The sequence below is a fragment of the Sus scrofa genome, chromosome 17, assembly GCF_054392235.1.
Source record: "Sus scrofa isolate SSC_HxYL_T2T_F1_AM1 chromosome 17, Sscrofa_HxYL_maternal_Yorkshire_Landrace_v2.0, whole genome shotgun sequence".
Classification (NCBI taxonomy): domain Eukaryota; kingdom Metazoa; phylum Chordata; class Mammalia; order Artiodactyla; family Suidae; genus Sus; species Sus scrofa.
In genome coordinates this window covers 47,224,779-47,249,269 of record NC_139399.1, presented here as the reverse complement: position 1 = coordinate 47,249,269, position 24,491 = coordinate 47,224,779, and the positions used below count along the sequence as shown (strand labels likewise).

Genomic DNA, 24,491 nt, shown 5'->3' with positions numbered 1-24,491 from the left:
GCCGGATGCTGCCCTGGGTACCACATAACTCAGCCATCCATCGGCCCGCTCCATCCCACACTTTCTCTCCAGTCTGGGCCTTGCACAATTCCCTAGTGCTCAGCACAGACCGTCTCCCCACCACCACAAAACAGGGGCTCCTTGAGGGTGGGAACCACATCAGGCCATCACACGTCCCCAGTGCCTCGCACAGGCCTAGCCTGGCCGCTGATGCATGAATGAGGGGTGGGTGCCATGCACACCACACACAGGCATGCTCGCAGAAGTCCAGCTGCTGTCTCTGGGCTCCGGGAGGACCCAGGAACCCTGGTGCACCCCTGCCACAGCACGGGCACAAGCACACACACCTGCCCCACGTGCACAGCCTGTGTCCCTAGGAGCTGCTGGGAATACTATCAGCATCTGCCCTGACTGGCCACCAACAGCCAGTGCCAGGGTCTGCTGGTGGCTCCCAACACTCCAGCTACTGATGGGCCACCCCGCTCTGTGGCCCCACCCAGTCCTGCTGCCCCCAGGAGTCTGGCTTAGGCCCCTCAGGCCACCCTGGGACCAGGCAGCCCACAGTCCCCTCTGTGGGATAGAAACTGGGCTCCTCCAACAACCACTCTCTGAGATGGTCCTGTACAGTCTCGCTCCAGCACCTCCAGCCTGGCAGAAAACACAGCCCCCTCCCACAGGCAAAGGCAGGGAGGTAGAGAGAGCCAGGACCCCAGGGAACTGGACTGGAGGGGAGGTGTGCAATGGGGCAGAGGCAGGCCAGTCCAGTCTCCCTGGAAGCAGAGGACTGCAGCCCCCTCCCCCTCTGTCATTTCCACTTCCAGGCAGGTGGGGGTGCAGGAACCCTCCCCCCATTAGTGCTGCCCTTCCAGCTTGAGGCTTCCCATCCTGGGGGCACCTAATCCACCCTCTCATCCCCCAACCCTACAACTGGCCTTTGCCAACCCATAACCCCTTTCCCTATTTCATTTGTTCCCCAACATCGACAGTCTCGGGCAGCCCCTCTGCAACACAAGCAGCGCGGGGGAAGAAGGGAGAAGGGAGAGGGATGAAGGTATAGAGGAATGAAGGATGGAGGGGGATTGGAGGCGACAGGTTCGGTAGAAAGAGGCCAAGGGCCATCACATGTCCAGGTAGCACATGTCCCCTCCCAGCAGGCCCAGCACATCTGGACCTAGCTGGCCTCTCCGACCACTTGTCCACCTGCCACCGGCTCTGAACGCGAACCCCTTTCACCGCGGGGCGCCGCACGTGGGGGCCTCCCGTAGCCATGTGAGCGCCCCCCCAGCCCAGGTGCCCGGGTCAGCCTGGCCCCTCCCGGGTACGCAAACAGGTAGGGGGCGCTATGCAGCGCTGGGGCGGGTGGGGTTGCCCTCGCCCCCTCCCCAGATGCCTGGTCCGGGGAAAGAGCTCAGGAAGGGGGGACCCGGCGGGCAGGCTCCCCGGGCTACAGAAGCGGGATTGGAGGCAGCTGGGTTGAATGGAGGAATGTCCGGGCCGGCCGGCCAGGAGAACCCTCCCTCTCCTTAGCTCCAAGGTTGGTGGGCTAGGGAGGGGTCTGTCTGATCCCCTGACCGCCCTGCGGAGAGAGGGTCGGGCCGGAGGAACGGCTTCCCAGCTTTAGCAGCCGGTTGCCAAGGGGGAGTCCGCGGGAAAAAGAGCTGGAATGGGGGCTCGGCCCTGGTTAGGGGGTTCTGGGCCCCAGCGACGCCGCCCCCCGGCTTGAGGGTCGGAGGAGACCTAGACTGGGGGATCCGACCCAGAGAAGGGGGCTTCCTAGCCGCAGAGCCGCCCCCTCCAGTCGGGGGCTCAGAGACAGAATTGGCAGGGGGAGGGGGCTTTTCTGCGCCAGCGCCGCCCTTCGGTTCAGGGAGGTCTGTCCGGGAGGAAACCCAGATTTGAGGGTCTTGCCGAGGGAACGGGGCGCACCGGCCCGGGAAAGGGGGTCGGGGCTATGGCGCGCCACCCCCGCGCCCTCACCTGTGCCGGGCGCCGCGGCTGCCTCCGGCCCTCACGGCCGCTGCGCTGCGCCGCCGCCGCCGCTCTGGTCCGTTCGCAGGTCCGCCCGCCTAGGCCCCGGCCCCGGCCCCGGCCCGCGGGCGCCCCATGCCTCTCCTCTCGCCGGCGCGGCGCCCCAGATGCGGCTGCGGGAGGAGGAGCCGCGCGGCCCCGGCTCCCCGAGAGCGGCGGGGAGGGGGCGGGGGGCGGGGAGATGCGCGCGGGGGAGGGGGCCGCGCGGCTGCGCCCAAAACCAGGCGCGGATCAGGCCACCGGCCCGGGGCTGGGGGTGGGGTGGGGGGCCAGTTTCCCGCGCCCACCCCCACCCACGCCCCCTCAACCCCGGGGGGAGGGGGAGGGTCTCCGTGGCCAGCCACGCTTGGTCTCGAGCCGGAAGGGCGCTTAGAGATCCCTGGTTGGCCGTCCAGAGTGTGCAGGATATTGACACAAGGTCACACAGCACGGGCTGGAACCCCAGGCTAGAGAGAGGGTCACCAGGAACCTAAGCTGACAAGGGCCGCCCCCCCCCTCCACCCCGTGGAGAAGAAAAACTGAGGCTCGCACTGGACCAGATTGGTCCGAGTCATACCGCGTGAGTCAGGAGGCCCCAGGATTCGAACTTAAGGCTCCAGCCACTGGGAACGTGTGCCGCCTCCTGGTGACCCGTTTCTTAAAGAACCCTCTCCCTGGTGTCTTCTTGCCTATGGCAGCATAGGGGTTAAAAACAATCCCTGAAGTCAGAGGGACCTGAGCTGAGTACTCATCCTACCCTCTCCTGGGCCTTTGAGATCAGAGACAAGAGACTGTCCTTTCTGAGTCCCAGTTTCTCCACCTGTAATATGGGGACAACATTAGTATGGTATTCCCAACTGGGATCCAGGAAGCAAGGAGATAATGGGTGTAAGCTCCTTACTGGTGCCTAGCATTCAGTAGGTGTCAAATGAATGTGCTTACTCTCAGCTCCCACATCTCCCAAGAATGCCAGTTGAATGCAAATAGAATCAGGACAGCGCTAAAGGATGGCATTCAAGGCTCCTCGAAGCTGTTTTTCCAGCTTCATCCACCACCCACCCACTCTGCCTGCATCTCCATCCTAGAAACAGCTCTTTGAGTGCTTCCCTGCTTTTCCCTGTGCCTGCAATGCCTTTCCACCATCTCTAGCCAAAAACTCCTATTCATCTATCAAAAGCCCAGAGCAATCAGCTGATAGCCCAGCTTCTCACACTCACTACCAACCATTCATGCCTCCCTTCACCACTCCTATTGTCTAGTCTAAATTTGTCTCTGTCCCTGACAATTGTGGTAAGAGGATATCACTCAGAGGAGATGATACCATGAGGCCATGCTCCCTGGAGGAGGCAGCTCCAGTGGGGCCTGGAAGGAGAAGTGAGTTTGGAGTTCCAGGGGAGGAAGGAAGAGTATGTAGCAAAGAAGTGGCTTATGTTTGGGTAGAGTATCGATAGGGCCACAGAGAAGGGCTGCCTGGAGCATTTGGGAAGATCTAATTGTCAAAGCTGGGAGCCAGCAAGAGCCAAGGACTGGACAGTGACCTAGCAACATAAGGTCTGGTCAGAGATGAGCAGGCTTTGCCCTCGAGAATACCCCACTCAGGGGTCCCAGGAGACTTGTACAAGGATGTTCTTAGCAGCATCATGTGTAATAGTGGGAAGCTGGACACAGCCTAGCTATTAGCAGCATCATGTGTAACAGTGGGAAGCTGGACACAGCCTAGCTACAACCCTGCCCATCAAGCCGAGACAGGATAAATAGCGATGAATTCAGGCAATGGAAAAGTCTCCATGCCATCATCTTCAAAAGAGGTGAATGCAAGCCACATGCATCCATGAAGATAAATCTCAAAAAACACACTGTGACTCAGTTCGTAAAAACTCAGAGTTGTACACTTATGTTTAGGGTAATCTTTGAATTTTATACTTTGATACAATTTTTTAAAAATAAAAATATGTATATCATTGGATGAAATAAAGCAAATTGCAGGTGGAGGATATAGTTTGATAGCAGATACATAAAGTTTGAAAACCTGCAGCACAATACTGTATATTGTTTAGGGACACATGCATATGTAACACAAGTGTATTACATGAAAACATAAAAACACGCATGGCAGTAATAAATAGCAAATTCAAGAGAGTAGTGACCCAGGGGGAGAAAAGAAAGGGAATGTAATAGGGGCATTATTTCAGGCTGGTTTATTTCTTAAGTTGGGCGGTGTGTACATGGGTGTTTGTTATACTGCTCTCTAGACTTTTTTGTGAACATGAAATATTCATAATGTAATAATGCTTAAAAAAAAAAAAGAAAAAAGAAAGTCAGGAGATGCCTGGGAAGGCAATGGGGAGCCATTGCTGGTTCTTGAAGGGCTGTGACACGGTTGGTGAACTGGAAGGGACAAGACTAGAGAAGTGAGGTCGGGGGAAGCTGGTATGACCGTCCAGGGGAAAGGTGCAAAGTCCTGAACAGGGACAGGGAGAGAGTTATGGGAGAATGTTTATCTGGAGGAATAAACAACTGATGTACTTAGGCAGGCGTATGGAGCCAGGCAGGTTAATAACCAGGCAGGCAGTCAGGGAACTATATCCAGTCACTTGTGTAGAACATGATAGAAGATAATGTGAGAAAAAGAATATATGTATATATGTATGACTGGGTCATTTTTCTGTGCAATAGAACACAGTAAATCAACTCTAATGGAAAAAATAAAAACCACTAAAAAAAAAAAAAAAAACCTTAAGCAGGAGGTGAGCAAGGAGACATGTGGACTGTGATACACCGTCTGGCAGGGGCAGCCCCTACTCAGTGCCAGCTGATTGTTGCCATGTAGGAAAGGAGGCCCAGTGGGGTGATATCTTGTTGTTGTTGTTGTTGTTTTTAAGAGAAATCAGCATTTCAGGTTTTTTAAAATGCAAAATCTTCTGAATTTTAAATGATAGCAACTAAACAAAAAAATATATATCAAAACTTTTTAGGGACCAAGCCTTAAGGTTTGCAATCTCTGGTAAGGAAGAACCTCCAGGAGATGAAATAAAGGGACAATGATACCAAGTTTTCCTGCCAGTGAGTCTGAAGAGGCTCATAACCTGAGCAGCAATCAGGGAAGGCTTCCTGAAAGAATTGACACAGGGTAGTGAAGAAGGAAGGTGTTTCAGGATGAGAGAATAGTAAGAACAAAGGCAGGGGTTGAGGTGAGTGAGCCCAGAAGAGCAAAAATCAACAACAGGGCGTTTTACAAAAGGGAAATATGGCTGCTGAACACGGAGAAGTGCCCAACGGGGAGAGATAAGTCAAGACATAAATCAAGCTCAGTGGGTACGAGCTGCCACTTCATACCCATTCCACTGGCAAAAATGAGAAAGTCTGACAATACCAAGTGTGGGTGAAGATGTAGATCCGTGCAGCTCTCTGTATATCCAGCAAATCCGCTCCCAGATGCATGTGCCCAAGAGAACCCTCACGTGTAGACTGGGCCAGTGCTTCTAAAACTTTAACGTTCCTAGGAATCCTCCAAGGATCTTGTTCAAAGGCAGCTTCTGATGTGGCAGATCTAGGGCAGGGCTGGAGAGTCTACATTTCTATTAAGTTTCCAGGTGATGCCAAGGCTGTTTGTCGCCAGGCCACGTTTTGAAGAGCTTTAGGAGAAACGGCACAGGAATATCCATAGCAGCACTGTTTGTAAGAGCAGAAAACCTGAAAACGGTCCAATTATCAACTAACAGGAGAAGGAACAAACAAATAAATAAATAAATTGTGGTAGAGTCATACACAATCCTCAAAATGAATGACTTACGACTATACACAAGCTAGACGAATTCTCACCAACATAGCACTGAGGGATTTTGTTTTTGTTTTTTAAATTGTTTTTGTCTTTTTAGGACTGCACACATGGCATATGGAGGTTCCCAGGCTAGGGGTCAAATCAGAACTATAGCCGCCAGCCTTCGCCAGAGCCACAGCAACGCCAGATCCGAGCCGCATCTACACCACAGCTCGCACAATCTGGGATCCTTAACCCACTGAGCGAGGCCAGGAATGGAACCCACATCCTCATGGATACTAGTCAGGTTCGTTTCCACTGAGCCACAACAGGAACTCCCTGAGGTTTTTTAAAAAATAATATTATATACAGTATACCTTTAAAAATAAATAATAAACAAGTAAAAACAAATTGTTTAGGCACTCATATGTAATAAAACTAAAAGCAAGTTTCCCTTGTGGCTCCGCAGGTTAAAGTTCTGGTGTTCTTGTCACTGCCGTGACTCTGGCTATACCTGTCATGTGGCTTCAATCCTTGGCCCAGGAATTTCCGCATGCCATGGGCATGGCTGAAAAAATTCAACATATTAGTGACTTCTGGCAGACAGCTAGAGGATGGGATAGGGTACAGCACAGAAGTGGACGTCAGATTTTGTTTCAGTTCTAGTTCTGGGTGGGGGTGGACAGTGGTTCCCAGGCACATATGTTGTGTTTTATAGTGTACTGTATTATATTATATACATCGGGCTGTGCATGGACCAATACTGAGGTTGTGTCATCAGGCAAGGATGCTCTTAACTCATGTGTACCTCAGGTCCACGTTTTCAAAAAGAGAGAGAAGGAGTTCCTGGTTGTGGCTCTGTGGGTTAAGAACCCAGCATAGTGTCTGTGGGAATGCGGGTTCAATCCCTGGCCTCACTCAGTGGGCTACAGATCCGATATTGCCGTGAGCTGCAGTGTAGGTTGAAGATGTGGCTCAGATCCCATGTTGCTGTGGCTGTGGCGTAGGCCAGCAGCTATAGCTCCAATTCGACCCCTAGCCTGGGAACTTCCATTGCCCTTGGGTGTAGCTGTAAAAAGAAACAGAAAAAAAAAAAAAAAAAGAAGAGAGAGAGAGACTGAGAGAGATGGGGAGAGTTGAGGACAGGCATGGTCCATTTGGGAAAGGTGTTCTAAGGGAGCAGCAGATGCGGGACTGCGGGATGGTTGCCTGACCCCATCCAGGGCCCAGAAAGGAGCTGACGTGGTGAGGAAGAGGCTCGGCACCCTGGATGTCAGATTATCTTCTGACCCCTGCCAAGGGCCCACCAGCTCACACCACACAGAGCCATAGGCTTCAGGAAAGACCCTGGGAGAGGACAATATTACTCAAACCAAGTGGAGAGAGTCCACTTGGCAGCAGGTAAAGTAACCTCCAGTCTTGTGTAACAACCAGCTCTGGAAATGACTAGATCTGGGTAGTGACTACATCTAGCTAATGATGAGACCTGGCTGGTGACCAGACCAGATAATGTCCAAATTCATCAAGACTGCATTGGGGGATGCCTGGCCCCAGCCCTGCCCTCCAGGTCAACCAGGCATCTGGTCAGGCTGGGTCAGCCCCTTGGGGAAATGCAGAGGGAGGAAAGTGCCAGGGCCCCTGCAGGCAGGGAGGGTTGGCCTCTTTCTCCTTGCCCTAGTGCCCTCAATTAACTTTCTCTCTCCTATACAGCCCCTGGGTCTGGCCCCTCCTCCCCACCACTCTGTCCCTGCCCGGGGCAGCCTCTGAGGTCCCCTGACTGGACCACTACTCTGGTGTCCTCCCAGGATTTGTCTCCAGTCTCCCCCTTTTCAACCCATCCTCCACACCAGCCCCAGAGAGATCTTTCTATAAAACAGATCTATGTCCCCCGACCCCCTTGCTCAGAACCCTGCATTGGCTCCCTAGCACCGGGGTGAAAGTTTGAACTGGTATCCAGAGTTAGCCCAAGGCATTCAAAGCACTTGGCTCTTTGGCCTTTGCATCATCTCTTAATTCAATTCTAGTCAAATTTCATGACTCAGGTACAGGCTCTGCAGTCTCTCCCCAAGACAAGTGGTTTCACACCTCAGCCCGTACAGGTCCTTCTACCTGGAATGTCTCTTCCCGCACTGGATACTCATCTTTCAAAATTCAGCTCACAATGCCAGAAAGGTGAAACACCCACCTGTGTGCAGAGGACCCAATAAATGGTTTAAGTGGGGGAGATTAAGGAGAATTAAAAGAGATAAGGCTACAGTGCTAAGCAAAGGTAAGCTCACAGGGTGCATTTTATGTTCTGTTAAGCGGCACAAATTTTATCCTATGGAATTGGGAACCACTGAATTTTTTTTTAAATAAATGGCTTTGACTGATTACCTTATTTAAGATTTAAATGGAATAAAAAGATCTCAGAAAAGAAAAAGAAAACATTTCAAGGAAGTACGAAGAGAATTAAGAAAGTCTAGTTACATATCTGCCATGAGCAGGGAGTTTCAATAATAACAGAAAAAATATTTTAAGTTTTTGTGTATTCCTTTTTAGTTTTATTTTTCTTGGGTACCTACATCTCCTAATAGGCATTTTGGAATGTATGCTGATTATATATTTAAAATTGATTGCTATTATCAAAAAATGTTAAAGAAGGTCTCTGCAAATAAATAATAGTTACCTAAAAAAAAAAAAATTCAACTCAGATGTCACCTACTCTGAGAAAACCTTCCTTGATTTCTATGTCCCAGTCTCCATTCCTAGTCTGTCACCCCCCAAATACTTTATTTTTTCCCCTTGGTATTACCAAGCATTTCTTCCTTTTTTCTTTAGCTTTACTGAGGTACAGTCAACAAATAAAAATTATAGACATTTAAGATGTACAACTCGATGTTCTAGTGTGTGTGTACATTGCAGGATGATCACCTCAGTCAAGTTTATTAACATATCTGTCACCTCCCATAGTTACTTTTTTTCCTAGTGGTGAGAACACTTAAGATTTACCATCTTAGCAAATTTTAAGCAAACAATACAGCATCGTGAACCTTAGACTCCAAAATGCTTTATGATAGCAAAGACACACCATGTCTCAAACACCTTATAGCAAATTTGGTGCCCAACTTGGAGTCCAGCAGCAGCCAAGGTGGACAGCTCTCAGACATGGGTCCAGTGGAGGCACCCAACAGTTCTCTCTGCTCTTCTGCCTAACGACTTTTTTTTTTTTTTTTTTTTTGTCTTTTTGCCATTTCTTGGGCCACTCCCACAGCATTTGGAGGTTCCCAGGATAGGGGTCCAATCAGAGCTGTAGCCACCAGTCTACACCAGAGCCACAGCAACACTCACCACAGCTCACGGCAACGCCGGGTCCTTAACCCACTGAGCAAGGCCAGGGAACGAACCTGCAACCTCATGGTTCCTAGTCAGATTCGTTAACCACTGCGCCACAATGGGAACTCCACAACTTTTTAAAAAAAAAACTGAAGAATAGGTAGGTGATCAATATTGTGTTAGTTTCAGGTGTACAGCAAAGTGATTCATACATATAATTCTTTTTCAGATTCTTTTCCATTATAGGTTATTACAAGATATTGAATATAGTTCCCTGTGCTATACAGTAAATCCTTATTTATTTTATATACAGTAGTGTGTTTCTGTTAATCCCAAACTCCTAATTTATCCCTCTCCCCCTTTCCCCTTTGGTAATCATAAATTTGTTTTCTATGCCTGTGAGACCATTTTCTGTTTTGTAAATAAGCTCATTTGTATTAATTTAAAAAAAATTTTGGCCACACTCATGGCATGTGGAAGTTCCCGGGCCAAGATCCAACCCGAGCCACAGCAGTGAGAATATTGAATCCTAACCACTAGGCCACTAGGGAACTCCTGTATTTTTTTTTTAAGATTCCACATATAAATGATATCTTATAATATTTGTCTTTGTCTGACTGACTTCACTTAGTGTGACAATTTCTAGGTCCATCCACGTTGCTGCAAATGGCAGTATTTCATTCTTTTTATGGCTAATATTCCATTATATATTTGTACCATATCTTCTTTATCCATTTGTCTGTTGGTGGACACCTAGGTTGCTTTTATGTCTTGTAAACTGATGGTGTTTTCTGAAATCCCAAGAGTTTGCTCTGCCCAAGCACAGGACAACTTGGAAATGCAGGGGAGTTAACACTCTCAGGAGCATCGTCAATCATGGGGGTCAGGAACCAGTGGGTAAATGCCCAGCTGCTTCTCCTTCAGGGAGAGTTCTGAGGCGTTTTCTCTGCTGTTCCTCAGAAGGTCCCCAGTAGGATGGAGTTCCAGTGGCCACGTGCTAATGCACATTTTATTTCTTTCCTCTCCTGTGTCACTCTCCAGACCTTCTCCTTCCTGCTTCCTAGAATCACCTCCCAAACGAACTACCTGGCTCAATCACTGTCTCAGGTGCTACTAATTTTAGGGGGAAATTAAAACTAAAACATACCTTCTATCTCTCCCATAAGACTGGAAATAGTTCCTTGAGGCCCAAGGCTACGTTAAATTCGCCTCAAATTGCAGCTAATGTTCGGGGTTCACATCCTGGCTGTGCTGCTTGCCTTGTGTGGCCTCAGCCAGGTCACTTCCCCATACCTATAGGCCCAGGCAAAATAAGTACGAGATTCCCAGACTGTTACTGAATCTGGGTTGGGGGAGGGAGGAATTATGTAATTTTCCCTTTCCTTCTCTTTTCTTATATTTTCCAAAAATTTCAAGTGTTCCTATTTTCCTTTGCTTTGTTTCGACACTATGGAAGGGGTGTGGGCTCAGGAGTGAGCAGGCCCTGGGTTCAGCTTGTGGCTCTGTCACCTACTGGCTGTGACTAGGCAAGTCACCCAAACTCACTGGGCCTCAGCTTCCACATCTGGAAAATGGACACAGGCATGAGCACCTCCTCTGCAGGGTGGTTGTGATTTCCATGATGGAAGCTCTTTGTAAACCACAGAGTGAACTACAAGCCTGAGCTGTGGTCATCACTATGGCTGGCATGAGGCCTGGCATGAAGGAGGTGCCTGGGAAATATCCGGAGAGCAAAAGGACTGAAGCTAGTAGTGGGACCCAAGGATGTTCTTTACCTTCCTCTTTCGTTCATTCCAGGCTCACTGGTCCCACTGGACACCAGGGATGCACAGTTGCAGGAGGAACGCTCTGTCCTCAGGAGACTTGCCAGCTCCAGAGGAGACCCATGAAAACCCACCATTCCCAGCGGGGCTCTGACCCAATGTCGGGGGAGTGTAGGAAAGCGTCTAAGAAGAGGTGACTCCCAAGCTGTGTCGGGCTTGGTCTGATGAGCAGAGGGAGGACAGGGTGGACATTCTAGCAAGAGGGGACAGTGTGCCCCAAGGCCTGGAGGCCAGGCCAGGCCCCTGCAAGCCACCACGGGCAGTTCATTAGGGCTGAAGCTTCAGAGTTCAAAGATGAGGCCAGAATCTAGCAGGGGCTGGATCATCATGAACTTAAAGTCGCCTGAGGAGTCATGATTTTCAGTTGAAGATGGTGGGGATCTATGGAGAATGAGGACAAGACTGGGAAAGAAGCTTTGACTTTTCTCTGTGAACCAGGGCAACCCCCTTTGCCTTTCAGAGCTTTAGTTTCCTCGTCTGTACAGGGGGAGCAAAAATATCACAACAGGGATGTTCTGAGGAAGGCTCCGGCCTGACCAAGGAAGGTGCTCTGTGGATATGAATGGAATGAAAGGATGAATGAGCAAATGAATGGATGAATTTCTGCCGGGCACAGGATCACCCTGGTACCCTCCCTCACACTATTCTAGGCCTGGAACTCAGCCTCTTCCCCTCAGTCCTACCCTTTCCTTGTCCTGCCTTTCACAGTAAGGTCTCCTACTTGCCCACAGGCCAATGGACTGTAGGGCTGGGACTTTTCTAGGGTCATCAAGTGAGTCAAAAGCACAGCCAGGTCCAGTGCTCTGTCCCTGCTCTGTGATGCCAGAAATGCTTCTTCTCTGCCCTTCAACATGGATTTACTTCCAGGCCCAGCCCTGGTGCTTTCTGGGATGGGGAGATGCTTGGGTTCCACTGTTTCGTTGACGGGCCAGAGCCGCCTGCCTCTGCCTCCCAGATGCCCGAGCGACCATCTGCTCCCACCAGAGCCCTCGGCTCTTTTCTTAAAATAATTCCTCCTGTTTCCTTGGAGACAACTCTCACATGGAAGAAAAGAAGGGAGGAAGAGAACAGGAGGAGGACAGGTTGGGTCCCATTTCCTGAGTACCTACTGTGTGTTGTGCCTGACCCTCGTGACATCCCTTTGACCTGGGGATCCCCCCACCCCTCTTCAGATGAGGAACTGAGGCTGGGAACCAGTGATCACATGCTCCAGATCTCAAAGCTAGTAAGGGCAGAGTCAGGATTTGAACCTGGGTCTGTAAGGTTCAAAAGCTAAAGCCTGGGTGACATGAGAGGAAGGTGCATTTGGACTGTCCTTACCCCATGTCTGAATGCCCCAGACAGGGTACTACCCCAAGCCACCTTCCCTTACTTGACCAAATCAGAAACACATATGAGCACCTGTTGTATGTTAGGCCGTGGACCAGGCATGGAGTAGGAGGAGTGCCTCAGATAGGAATCAGACAAAGTCTCCTCCCTTGAAATGGAGTGTAGAGGGAGTGGGAGGGGCAGAAGACATTTATTTCCTGTGCATACACCAAAAGCTTTGGAGGGAGCATTTCAGCTGATTTTCCAAAAACTGCAATTGGTAGGATTTAAGAGAGGATTTATTTTTCAGAGAGGAAACTGAGGCCCAAAGATATAAATTCACTTATCCAAGGATACACAGGGAGCAAGTGGTGAAACTAAGATAAAGCCCCAGATTATGGTAAAACGTGCCAGAATTGCCCCAGAGACCTGCACAAAGTGTTGCTATGAGGTTAGGAGGGAGTGGTGGCTGGCAGCTCAACAATGCTTAAGTGAGGGGAAGAAAAAGGATGTGGACAGATGGGTCTCAGCCCTTTTCTGGCCTCAGCTCTCTTGAGCCAGCTCCAAGGCTGACGTCACCAGGGTATCAGACACTACCAGCCCAAGTAAAGAGGTAACCAGATCCCACTTATCTCAGTATCTCGTGAATCCCACATAAAGCATCTCATAGACATGTCTCACCAATGAACATTTGGTCAACCCTAAACCCTTGTGTCCTCTGGTTGCCTTTACTCATGCAGCCCATTTGGTTGACCACACTAGGCCAGGTCTTGGGTTTAGAGGCAATTCTTATACGTGGTGGCTAGGCCTGGGGAGATGAAGCTGTTTCCAAAGATTTCTGGCAAAGTGGGATCAATGCCATATCAAAATGCCTGCAAATTTTCACTGCCCCACTCTGTGGTGCAGGTCTTACTGCAGGGACTATGGCAATCCCCCATTAGGCAGAGGAAGAAGGGAGGAAATTTTGGGTGGAGGGCCTGCATGAACAAAAGGCAAGACGAAAGGGGGATTCAAGGAAAAGCAACCAAATGAGAGTGTGTGTGTGTGTGTGGAGGGCAGCAGAGCTGAGGCCAAAGAAGGGGTTTGATCAGGAAAGACCTTGCGTACCATATCAATAGCTCAGCCTTCATCTGGGAGGCTAAGAGGTGCTATCACAGGGTTTAGAGGACAGGGAAGATATGATTTGATGTTGTTTCATGGTGTCTGATATAGAAGATGGCTATTAAGAGAGTGAGAGACAGAGTTCCTGCTGTGGTACACCAGGTTAAGGATCCAGTGCTGCCGCAGGTGATGGATCCTAAAGTTGGCGATGGAGGGGGAGGAGGCAAAAATGAGGCTCAGCTTTCTGGTGTGGGCGGCTGGTAGGACTGCCTTGAGATGAGAAGACTGGACAAAAGGCAAAGGGGTGGAAGGCCCACCTGGGAAACTGAGTCAAGTGAGGTGTCTGTGGACGCATGGTCCTGTTCCTCCTTTGGGCTGCATGTTTTATAGTTTACAAAGAGTTGTCCATCCACAGATTCCCTGGAATCCCACCAGCAACCTATGAGACCAATATCCTTTTCTCAGAGAGAAAATTCAAGGCTCAGAGAGTGACAGTGACTGAGGGTTCGCTGAGTAGGTGATAGAGCTAGGTATTTTGCCTTCAATATAAGGCTAGTCTCCTGCACCCAAGGGGCCTTCCAGTCACCATAGGTTTGTAAGGAGATGTCCAGGAAAATGGGAAAACAGGGGAGAGGTTGGGGCTGGAGATAGAGTGACTGAAGGCATAGAGTGAATGAAGTCATTCATGGAGAGGGGTTCAAGAGAGACAAGAAAATCACCTGGGCAGCAACCGTCAAGAGTTGAGCAGAAGAGGCCAAAAGAATGTGAACAGAGAAACAGAAGATAAATCAAGAGAATGCTGTGGGACATAACTGGAGAAGGTCATGTTTTCAGAGGAGCAAGCAGCCAACAGTGTTAGGAAATGAAGACTGTTTTTCTTGCCTTGCCCATACCTGGGGCCCAGGGCAAGGCTTCCAGGAGACAATGAAAACACCTGGTGGAGTGCTGGACACAGGCTAAGGATAGTTGTTCTGGTCCTGGCTCTGCTACCATCTCTCTCTTTTCCTCTCTAGACCCCTGTTTCTCCCTCTAGCTAATAAGAGGGCTCCTGTTCCTGGAAGCATTCCTTTATTTGTTCAATTAATTCAAGAAATATTTACTAAGAACCTGTCATGTGTCAGACACTGTTCCAGGAATCTGGGAGACTTTATTAAACCAAAGAGATAACTATTCAGGCTTCCTAGAGCTTAGGGGACTGGTCAATAAGCACACATACACAAAAAGATACAGTTTACTAGGTGGTTATAAGTTCTATGAAAAAAAGGAAAAAGGCAGGTCAAGGTAAGAGGAGTAGGAAGTGCTAAAGTTGGTGCAGATTTAGTTTTAAATAGGGTAGTCAGGTAGCACTCACTGGGAAGGTAATATTTGAGGAAGAGAGTGAAAGAGACATGACATCCCTGCAGGTATGTGGGGGAAAAGCATTCCAGATGGAGGAAACAGCCAGTGCAAAGGCCCTAAGGTGAGAGATACTAGAATCTTCACTATTAAATATCTGAAGATGCCAGAATAAACCATATATTGAAATAGATAAGTCTTAGAGAATTAGAGAAATCCTCTCATGCCAGAAACAAATTTGGAACATGAGACCAATAAGATAAACCCACACTGAAGCTGCAGGATGCCAGGCAGACATCTACAGCTCAGGTAACACAAAATCTATGGCCCATGTAAGGCAGAGAGCAAAATGAGTCAAGGGTCATCCTGTGGATATTATGGAGCCAAGAAGGGCTGCACCACTGGAAAAAAGGTGAACTTAAACAAAAATCCTGCCTCACAAAGGGACGCAGCAAAGAAAATGATCTGTCTCTACCCAGGGCCTGTGTGACATTATAGAAAAATCTCCCCTATGAAGGTGTAGAAATTGACTGGCCCTGACATGGCCTCATGTTAGGCCTGAATTTTAAGTATTGATGAGGTACTAAATTCTCAGCTTGAAATTAAAGCTGAGAATTTCAATTTAAAGTGGACCCCCAAATTAGCAAAGCCAAAAGTTAGTTCTTTGAAAAAAGATCAAGAAGAGAGAGAGATAAAAAGTTAACATCAGGAATGAAGAAAGGCCATCACTACAGATGCTACAGACATTTAAAAAATAATAAGTAAAACGGATAATTTCACTGAAGTGGACAAGTTCCTCAAAAATTTTTACCCACAAAAACAGACACAAGAGAAATAACAGTTAGAATAGTCCTATATCTATGAAGGAAAATTAATCTGTAATTAAAAACCTTACCATAAAAAATTCTAAGCCCATGATTTCACTGTGAGTTTTTCCAAATGTTTAGAGAATAAAAAGAATCAATTCTATAAATTCTTCTAGAGAATAGAAAAGGAAAGAATATTTTGTGACCTGGTTTATGATTTAAGCCTAACCTGTTACCAAATTCTGAGAAAGATATTATAAGAAAAATTAGAAGCCAATGTCTCCATGAACATAGATGCAAATGTATTAACAAATCTAGTCATATATAAAAAACATAATACATTATGACCAAATGTGATTTATTCTATGAATGCAAAGTTAGTTCAACATCTAAAAATCTATCAATATATAATTCACCACTTTAATAGAGTTTGTTATATTCCTCAAAATATGTGGAAGATATATTTTATAAACTTTAACACCTATTCATAATTAAAAAAAAAACTCTGGAGTTCCCGGTGACCCAGTGGTTAACGAATCCGACTAGGAACCATGAGGTTGCAGGTTCGATCCCTGCCCTTGCTCAGTGGGTTAGGGATCCAGCGTTGCCGTGAGCTGTGGTGTAGGTCGCAGACACGGCTCGGATCCCACGTTGCTGTGGCTCTGGTGTAGGCCAGCTGCTACAGCTCCAATTAGACCCCTAGCCTGGGTACCTCCATGTGCCACGGGTGCGGCCCTAGAAATGGCAAAAAGACAAAAAACAAAACAAAAACAAAAACAAAAAAAAACCTTTGAGAAAACTAGGAATATCAGGCATTTTCATTAATCTTATAAAGGGCATCTATAAAACCCTATAGCTAACATCATATTTGTTGGTAAAAATTTGAGTGCTTTTCCCTTTAGATGAACTGTCTACTATCACCATTGTTATTCAACACTACAAACTAGCCAATGCAATAAGGCAGGAAAAAATGTACAATATGGAACAGAAGAAGTAAAAATGTCCTTATTCACAGAGGACATATTGTGCATGTGGAAAATCCATAAGAATTTAAAAACAAACTTCAAATTAATAAGTGAATTTAGCAAGACCTCTACATAAAAAGTTGATATTCAAAAATTAATTTATTTACATATATGAGCAACAAACAACTAAAATATAAATAAATAATGCCATTTACAATGGCACCAAATTCCATAAAATATTGAGTAACAACTCTAATGAAAGATGTGCAAGGCTTCTACACAGAAAATTACAAAACCTTGCAGAAAGAAATTAAATAAGACCTTAACAAAGGTAGAGATATACTTGTTTATGGATGGAAGACTCACTATTTGGAAAATGTCACTTCTTCCCACATAGATCTATAGATCCCAATCCCAATCAAAATATTCTCTAAGTTTTGATAAGCTTGTTCTAAAATTTATATGAAAATTCAAAGGACTTTCTTTTGGAGGACTATATTGAAGAAGAAGAAGAAAGTTGTAGGACTAACAATACTAGATTTCAGGATATACTGAAAAACTACCACCTCACACCAGTCAGAATGGCCATCATTAATAAGTTCACAAATAACAAATACTAGAGAGGGAGTGGAGAAAAGGGAACCCTCCTACACTGTTGGTGGGAATGTAAATTGATACAACCACTCTGGAAAACAGTATGGAGGTACCTCATAAAAATAAATTTAGAACTACCATATGAACTAGCAATCCCACTCTTGGGCATGTATCAGGACAAAATTTTCCTTGAAAAAGACACATGCACCTGTATGTTCATTTCAGGAATATTCACAATAGCCAAGACATGGAAGCAACCTAAATGTCTATCAACAGATGAATGGATTAAGAAGATGTGGTACATATACATAATGGAATACTACTCGGCCATAAAAAAAGAACAAAATAATGCCATTTGCAGCAGCATGGATGGAACTGGAAACTCATACTAAGTGAAGTAAGTCAGAAAGAGAAAGACAAAATACCATATGATATCACTTATATCTAGAATCTAATGTATGGCACAAATGAACCTTCCCACAGAAAAGAAACTCATGGACTTGGAAAATAGACTTGTGGTTGCCAAGGGGGAGGGGAAGGGAGTGGGATGGACTGGGAATTTGGGGTTAATAGCTGCAAACTATCGCCTTTGGATTGGATAAGCAATGAGATCCTGCTGTATACCACTGGAAACCATATCTAGTCACTTATGATGGAGCATGATAATGTAAGAAAAAGAATGTATAAATATATGTGTGACTGTGTCACCTTGCTATACAGTAGAAAATTATAAACCAGTTATAATGGAAAAAATAAAAATCATCAAAAAAAGAAAAACTATACTTTGGAGGACTAGTTCTAGAGTATATAAAGAACTCTCAAAGCTCAACAGTAAAAAAAAAAAAAAAAACTCAGGTAGAAAATGGACAAAAGGCATGAACGGACATTTTAACAGCAAAGACATTCAGATGACAAATAAGTACACGAGAAGATGTTCAATATAATTAGCCATTAGGAAAGGTAAATTAAAACCCCGTGATGAGCTATGACTATATACCCATCAGAATGGCTAAAGTAAAAAGTAGTAATAAGATCAGAGTTCCTGTCATGGCTCAGTGGTTAACAAATCTGACTAGGAACCATGAAGTCGCGGGTTCGATCCCTGGCCATGCTCAGTGGGTTAAGGATCTGGTGTTGCTGTGAGCTGTGGTGTAGGTTGCAGACACGGCTTGGATCCCGTGTTGCTGTGCCTCTGGTGTAAGGCCAGTGGCTACAGCTCCCACTGGACCCCTAGCCTGGGAACCTCCATATGCCGCGGGAGCGGCCCAAGAAATAGCAAAAAGACAAAAAAAAAAAAAAAAAAAAAAAAAAAAAGTAGTAACAAGATCAAATGCTGCTAAGGATGCAGAAAAACTGGATGACACATAAATTGCTGGTAAAAATTTTAAATGGCATAGCACACCTGGAAAACAGTTTGACAGTTTTTTTTAATAAAAATAAACATGAGCTCCTGGAATGATTAAGAGATTATATTAAGGTTGCAGAATACAAGGTTAATATATAACAGTCAATTACTTTCCTATATACCAGCAAATGACCAAATAGCATTTGAATTAAGAAACACAATATCATTTACATTAGCATCTCACAAAATGAATTACTTAGGTATAAATCTAAATATATATATATGATTTTATGAGGAAAATTATAAAACTGATGAAAAGAAATTGTAAAACTAAATAAATGGAATGATATTCCATGTTCATGGATAGGAAGACTCAACATTGTCAAGATGTCAGCTCTTCCCTTGGAGTTCTTATCATGGCTCAGTGGTTAACGAATCCGACTAGGAACCATGAGGTTGTGCGTTTGATCCCTGGCCCTGCTCAGTGGGTTAAGGATCCGGTGTTGCTGTGAGCTGTGGTGTAGTTTGCAGATACGGCTCGGATCCCGCGTTGCTGTGGCTGTGGCGTAGGCCGGCAGCTAAAGGTCCAATTAGAACCTAGCCTGGGAACCTCCATATGTCACGGGAGCAGCCCTAGAAAAGGAAAAAAGACAAAAAATAAAAAAGACACACGCACCCATATGTTCATTGCAGCACTATTCACAATAGCCAAGACATGGAAACAACCTAAATGTCCATCAACAGACAATTGGATTAGGAAGATGTGGTATATATACACAATGGAATACCACTTAGCCATAGAAAAGAACAAAATAATGCCATTTGCAGCAAGATGTATGCAACTAGGGACTCTCATACTGAGTAAAGTCAGAAAGAGAAAGACAAATACCATATGATATCACTTATATCTAGAGTCTAATATATGGCACAAATGAAGCTTTCCACAGAAAAGAAAATCATGGACTTGGAGAATAGACTTGTGGTTGCCAAGGGGGAGGGGGAGGGAGTAGGGTAGATTGGGAGCTTGTGGTTAATAGATGCAAACTACTGCCTTTGGAATGGATTAGCAATGAGATGCTGCTGTGTAGCACTGGGAACTATGTCTAGTCACTTATGATGGAGCAGGATAATGGGAGAAAAAAAATGTATACATGTATGTGTAACTGGGTCACCATGCTGTACAGTATAAAAAAATTGTATTGGGGAAATAACAATTTAAAAAAAGAATATAGATACAGACCTTATACTCTTCACAAAAATTAATTCAAAACGGATCATAGATCTAAATGTAAAATGTAAAACTATAAAACTCCTACAAGACAACATAGGAGAAAACTTGGGTGTGGTGATGAAACCTTTTAAAATACAACATCAAAGGCATGACCTGTGAAAGAAATAACAGCTAGATTTCATTAAAATGAAAAAACAAAAAACGAAAGACTTATGCCCTGGGAAAGACAATGTCAAGAGAATGAGAAGACAAGCCACAGATTAGGAGAAAATATTTGAAAAAGATGGGTTTGATAAAGGACTGTTATCCAAAAGATACAAAAAATTCTTAAAACTCAACAATAAGGAATTCCCATCATGGCTCAGCAGAAACAAATCTGACTAGCATCCGTGAAAACTCGGGCTTAATCCCTGGCCTCACTCAGTGAGTTAAGGATCCAGAGTTGCAGTGAGCTGTGGTGTAGGCTGCAGATGTGGCTCAGATCTGACATGGCTGTGGCTGTGGTGCAGACCAGCAGCTACAGCTCCAATTCGACCCCTAGCCTGGGAACTCCATATGCCGCAGGTGCAGCACTAAAGAGCAAATAAATAAATAAATAATAAAAAAATAAACAAAACAAAACCTTAACAATAGGAAAATGAACAATCCAATTAAAAAATAGGCATGAGACCTGAACAGACAGCTCGCCAAAGAAGATACACAGATGGCAAGTAAGCACATGAAAAGATGTTCAGCATCATATGTCATTAGGGAAAACAATGAGATACTGTAGTTCCTGCTGTACCTCAGTGGGTTACAAAACGAACTAGTATCCATGAGGATGTGGGTTCAATCCCTGGCCTTGCTCAGCGGGTTAAGGATCCATCATTGCCATGAGCTGTGGTATAGGTCACAGATGTGGCTCAGATCTTGCACTGCTATAGCTGTGACGTAAACCAGCAGCTGCAGCTCCAATTCAACCCCTAGCCTGGGAACTTCCATATCCTGCACAGGTGCAGCCCTTAAAAGAGAGTGGCCAAAATCCAAAACATAGAAAACACCAAAGGGCAATGAGGTGTAGAGCAATAGGAACTCTCATTTCATTGCTAGTGGGAATATAAAATGGTAGAGCTGCTTTAGAGGACAGTTTCTTACTAAACTAAACATACTCTTACCACATGATCTAGCAATTGTGGCTGTGGTGCAGGCCAGCAGCTACAGCTCCAATTTGACCTTCAGTATTTACCTAAATGAGTTGAAAACTTAGATCTACACAAAAACCTGCACATAAATATTTATAGCAGCTTTGTTCATAATTGCCAAAACCTGGAAGCAACCAAGATGTCCTTCAATGGGTGAATGGATAAATAAACTGTGGCACATCCATACAATAAAATATTATTCAGTTCAAAATAGAGATGAGCTATCAATCCATGAAAAGACATGGAGGACACTCAAGGAATATTACTAAGTGATATAAGCCAATATAAAAAGGTATAAGACTGCATAATTCCAACTATGTGACTTTTGGAAAAAGGCAAAACTATGGAGACAGTAAGAGGATCAATGTTTGCCAGAGGTTTGAGGTGGGAGGGATGAATTGGCAGAGCATAGAGGATTTTTTATGGCCGTGAAACTACTCTGTGTGATACTATAAAGATATACATGTCATGCATTTGCCCAAACCCATCGGATGTATAACACTAAGAGTAAATTCTAACATAAACTATGGACTTTAGGTGAAAATAATGTGTCAGTGCCACTCCGGTGGGGGATTTGATAGTGGCAGAGGCTGTGCAAATGTAGGGGCAGGGGGAGTTCCTGCTGTGGTGCAATAGGATGGGCGGCATCTTGGGAACACTGGGATGCAGGTTCGATCCCTGGCCAGGGACAGTGTTGCTACAGCTTAGGTAGCGACTGCTGCTCAGATCTGATCCCTGGCCTGGGAACTTCATGTGCTTCTGGGTGGCCAAAAAAGAAAAAAACCCACTTGTAGGGGCAGGGGAAGTATGAGAACTCTCTGTTTTTTCCACTCAATTTTGCTGTGAATCTAAAATAGCTCTAAAAAAATAACATCTATATCAAAAACAAACCAAAAAAACCCACCACTACCAATAACAACTAGGAGTTCCCACTGTGGCATAGTGGGTTAAGGATCTGGCATTGCTACAGCTGTGGTATAGGCTGCAGCTGTAGCTCAGATTTGATCCCTAGCCCAGGAACTTCCATGTGCCACGGGGGCAGCTGAAAACAACAACAACAACAAAAACAAAATAAGCATGCTATTACCATACAACCCAGAAATGCATTCTTGGGCATTTATCCAAAAGAAATAGGAACTTAGGTTCACACAAAAATCTGTATATGAATGTTCAAAGCAACTTTATTAATAATATCCCCAAAATTGGAAACAATTCATATCCTTCACTGAATGACTAAACAAATGTGTACATTCACCGCAGAACACTATTCAGTAATAAAAAGGAACACACTATTGACTCTGCAATGATTTGGGTGATTTTCTTTTTTTGTCTTTCTGTCTTTTCTAGGGCCAAGGCATATGGAGGTTCCCAGGTTCCCAAGGCATATGGAGGTTCCCAGGCTAGGGGTCTGATCGGAGCTACAGCCACCAGCCTACACCACAGTCACAGCAACGCAGGATCCAAGCCGCGTCTGCGACCTACACCACAGCTCACAGCAATGCCAGATCCTTAACCCACTGAGCAAGGGCAGGGATTGAACCCGCAACCTCATGGTTCCTAGTCGGATTTGTTAACCACTGCGCCACGACGGGAACTCCTGATTTGGGTGGTTGATTATCAAGGGAATTTATGCAGAGAGAAAGAAGTCAATCCTACAAGGTTACATACTATGTTATTCCATTTATATAACACCTTTGAAATCACAAAATTATAGAAATGGAGAATAGAATAGTGATTTCCAGGGATTAGGGATAGTCGATGCAGTGGGGAGAAAATGTGAGAGGGAGAAGGGTGTGGCTAAAAAGGGAAATGCAGGGGTGGGGGGGGATTCTTCTGGAAATGGAATTGTTGTGTATCTTGTCTATGGTGGTGAATACACGAACCTCCTCATGTAATTAAAGTGTACAGAACTGAACACACACACACACACACACACGAGTACAAGATGGGAATTCTGAATAAGACTGTTGTGAATAAGATTGTTACCAATATCCACATCCTGCTTGAGACACTGTATTATACCTTTGCAAGATGTTACCACTGATAGAAACTGGGTAAAAGAGCACATGGGCTCTCTCTGTATTACTTTTTAAACTATACGAGAACTTCAATTATCTTGAAATTAAAATTTTAATTATTTCACAAATATACAAATATCAAATCATTCTGTTGAACACCTGAAACTAATATGTTATAGACAATTATGTCTCAATAAAAAATGAATTAAAAAGTTTAATTTAGAAATAAGCTACAATAATTAAGTTGGTGTGCCATTAGTGCACAAATAGACAAGTAGATGAAGAGTAAAGAATAGAAACTCAATAACAAAAAACAAACAATCCAATTGAAAAATGGGCAGAAGACATAAAGACATTTCTCCAAAGAAGACATTTAGATGGCCAGTAGGCACATGAAAAGATGCTCAGCATCGCTAATTGTTAGAGAAATGCAAATTGAAATTACAATGAGGTACCACTTCACATCAGTCAGAATGGCCAGCATTAATAAGTCTACAAAAAACAAAAGCTGGAGAGGGTGCAGAGAAAAGGGAACCCTCCTACACTGTTGGTGGGAGTGTAAACTGGTACAACCACTATGCAGAACAATGTGGAAGTTTCAGAAAGCTACATAGAGAAATACCATATGATCCAGCAATCCCACTCCTGGGCATATATCTGGAAAAAACTATAATTCAAAGAGATACATGCATCCTTATGGTCATAGCAGCACTATTCACAATGGCCAAAATATGGAAACAACTTAAATGTCCATCGACAGATAAATAGATTAAGAAGTTGTGGTACATATATAGAATGGAATAGTACTCAGCCATTAAAAAGGAATGAAATAATGTCAAGAGCAGCAACTTGGATGAAATTTGAGATTATCGTACTAAGTGAAGTAAGTCAGAAAGAGAAAGACAAATACCATATGATATCACTTATATGTAAAATCTAAAATATGGCACAAATGAACCTATCTACAGAACAGAAACAGACTCACAGACAGAGAACAGACTTGTGGCTGCCAGTGGGGATGGGGGAGGGAGTGGGATGCATAGGATTTTGGGGTTAGTAGATGCAAACTATTACATTTAGAATGGATAAACAACAAGGTCTTACTGTATAGCACAGGAAAATATACCCAATCTCCTGGGATAGACCATGATGGAAAATAATATTTTAAAAAGAATATATGTATATATATGACTGAGTCACTTTTCTGTACAGTAGAAATTGGCAAAACAGTGTAAAGCAACTATATTTTTTTAAAAAAGAATATAGAATAGAGAGTCCAAAACACAAATGCTGCACACATATATGATTACAGGTGTCTCTGCAGTTCAGTGGAGAAAAGATAAGTATTTTTCAATTAAAAATATTTACAGGAGTTCCCATTGTGGCTTAGCAGGTTAAGAACCTGACCAGTGTCCATGAGGATGCAGGTTTGATACCTGGACTCTCTCAGCGGCTTAAGGATCCAGTATTGCTGCAAGCCTCAGCATAGGTCACAGATGTAGCTCGGGTCTGGTAGGTCATTGCCGTGGCTATGGTGTAGGCCAGCAGCTAAAGCTTCAATTCGACCCCTAGCCTGCGAACTTCCATATGCTGCAGGTGCAGCCCCCCAAAATAAAATGTGCAAAAAAGTATATTTATTTTGTATTTTCAATAAATAGTTCTGTCAAAACTAGATATCTGTATGAAAAAGAAAAAAAAAAGG

The 24,491-nt window shown here is 45.1% G+C and overlaps 2 protein-coding genes across 18 annotated transcripts in view; both read right to left on the bottom strand.

Annotated features, from left to right (window-relative positions):
- Positions 1-24,491, bottom strand: part of DLGAP4 (DLG associated protein 4) — a 251,556-nt gene that overhangs the window by 203,285 nt on the left and 23,780 nt on the right. For 5 of the 17 annotated variants that reach the window (XR_014832267.1, XM_021077874.2, XM_085003831.1 and 2 more), the window contains exon 1: positions 1,978-2,137. The exons of 11 other annotated variants lie outside the window; for them this stretch is intronic. The gene's annotated coding sequence lies outside the window, so the exon portion shown is untranslated. Of the gene's footprint in view, positions 1-1,977; positions 2,138-5,380; positions 5,643-24,491 lie in introns of those variants that run through there. One more of the 17 variants, XM_085003823.1, reaches the window with a different exon arrangement.
- Positions 3,905-24,491, bottom strand: part of AAR2 (AAR2 splicing factor) — a 70,489-nt gene continuing 49,902 nt past the window's right edge. The window contains exon 8 of the transcript XR_014832279.1: positions 3,905-5,700. The gene's annotated coding sequence lies outside the window, so the exon portion shown is untranslated. The remainder of the gene's footprint in view (positions 5,701-24,491) is intronic.